The sequence below is a fragment of the Seriola lalandi genome, unplaced genomic scaffold, assembly GCF_002814215.2.
Source record: "Seriola lalandi dorsalis isolate HSWRI2012SDOR001 ecotype SW California unplaced genomic scaffold, Sedor1 jcf7180002054961, whole genome shotgun sequence".
NCBI classification, from domain to species: Eukaryota; Metazoa; Chordata; class Actinopteri; order Carangiformes; family Carangidae; genus Seriola; species Seriola lalandi.
The window spans coordinates 772,325-774,626 of NW_019525512.1; the positions used below are offsets into that span (position 1 = coordinate 772,325).

General features: G+C 39.7%; 1 long non-coding RNA gene across 2 annotated transcripts in view; it reads left to right on the top strand.

Annotated features, from left to right (window-relative positions):
* Positions 1–2,302, top strand: part of LOC147817425 (uncharacterized) — a 25,290-nt gene that overhangs the window by 2,394 nt on the left and 20,594 nt on the right. The window lies entirely within an intron of this gene.

A 2,302-nucleotide genomic window follows, 5' to 3' on the forward strand; every position in this document is an offset into this window, starting at 1 on the left:
ATCTATCTTTGGGAAAGGAATTCAATTAAGGTAATAAATTAAAGATAATTGGCGCGAACAGTCCTTGTATAAACTTACGAACGCGCGCGGCTACAGCCAAATGTGTCTTTTTTAAAACCAATGAATAATTCAGTATTTCCGTGCAGGGTATAAGCGGAGAGCTTTTCATTTATGGAATTAGTATTTCAGTAAATGGAATTACAAAATAACACATCCAGATAGTAATGATTTATTAATCTGCCTTTTGACGTAAATAAAGTGCTTATTTTCGGGAATGATTAGCTCTTCGATCTCAATGTAAAGGTGAAGTTAATATGCGTCTGCGATAAATTGCGCACACTGATGGCTTTGATATAAACAGCGGTTAAACCACTATTTATGCCGCAGATAATTAAAGCATATTATAGGTGTAATAAAAAGATTAATTATGAGGGGAAATAACAAGAAGAGAATCAATTTTGTGTCTTGTTCCTGTCTGGATACAATTAAATAAGGGGGGAAAATACATTTTAATTTTGAAAGGGAGCGGATATAAAATGACGTGCTTTTTTTTTCCTTTTTTTTTTAGGAAAGAGGAGGGGTGTAGATTTTGTGAAGTCAGTGCTTAATTAATTGTAAATGGATGCCGTTTAGGGGTTTACCTTACTGTTATAGGCCACACTGTATCACATGAAGGGGCTATAATAGCCTATAGTGTCCTGTTTTTGGCGCTCCCAGAACCGGGCTAGTGTAGCTATATCCTATCTGTCCTAACGGCAGCTCCAAAAGTCCAAAGTCACACGCTCCTCTTCTCCTCGCGCCGCGCCGTGAAATCGCGTGATTAATGTAGAATTTGACGCGAGCTCCCGCGTGACAGCAAGAGGCTGACAACAAGCTATACGCACAAAAACCCTCCGGTAGCGACACATGGGCCCGGAATGAGAAGAAGCAGCAGCAGCAGCAGCAGCAGCTGAGCCCATGCGCACTGCACTGGCCTTTTATTCCCAGCAATTCTATCAGAGCGGTGTTGATATTTATAATCTCACCAGCAGGTAGAATGAGGAGCCATAATGTCACCTTTATATTCTGATTAAATACACCTGCATCTTTTTTTTTTTTTAGTCACATGCATTTCTCCTTTCTTTCTTTTTTTAGCCTTAATTTTTGCAGTTGTGCAGCTGCAAAAAAAAAAGAAGCAAAAAACCATCCAGTGGAGCAGCTAGCGCTTTATCTGTAACCCACCCCTGTACCGTGGCTTTTCTGCCCCGTTAGTGCATAAACGGAGTAAATCATTTACGGTCACCCGCTTTTATAGCCTCCCGGTGTAGCCTAAATTTTATTAGACACTTCCCACTCCAAATGTGAAATAAATACTGCAGCATATATCTCCCTTTTCTCCCTGCCTACATGATTCTCCGCTGTAAATGTCGAATAAGATGACCTTAATTTGAGACAAAACACCTCCAAAAATGTATGGGCCACGTATTATCTATTTACTTATTTATTTTCTCAATGTGTTTTATTATTCTCGTCCTGTGCACCCTCCAAACGTTAAGCCAAATGTGTGTGTGTGTCTGTGTGTGTGTGTGTGTGTGTGTGTCTGTGTGTGTGTGTGTGTGTGTTTCTTTTTCTTTTTTTTTTTTTTTTTTACGGCGGCTTCTCCCTGCGATTTTATTTTAAAATATTAGGCCGAGGTGGGGAGAATTATAAACGACTCTGCTCTTATCTGCTCCCTTCACGTATCCAGGATCACAGAAGCTGATTAAGAAAGAAGTCACAGCCAACGCTGGATTCATAATGATTTGGAATAATGAATCCTTATCTCCCCTCTGCAGATTATCAGCCTTTCAGCTCGCCATGTTTTGTTACATGGGATAATTTATTGCATCTAATACATCACAATGAATCTGATGGGGGAAAGTGATGGCCATGTTAGGAGAGAGGCTGCTTTTTTATCCCGGGGCAATGAAATGCCTTTACGATTTTTAATTGGTAAAATATAAGGGGGATCTGATAAAAAAAAAAAAAAAAAAAAAAAAAATAGAAGCACAGAGGTATAATCTTGCCTGCTAGTGTTCCAGCAGCACTCTGCACTATAATTAGTGTGTCAATTTCAACCTGAAATTAACAGCATCGACCTGCCATCTCTGCTTACGCCGGTGGAGTCAGCTAGATCCTAATTTCGCATGATTTATTTTTCACCAAGAAGAGATAATTAATCATAAACACTGAAAAACAGTGCAGCAAAGTGGAGATAACAAAATATTTGCATCTAAAAAGATTCGATGGAGCTAATTCGTTTTCAGCCCCCCCCCCACCCCCC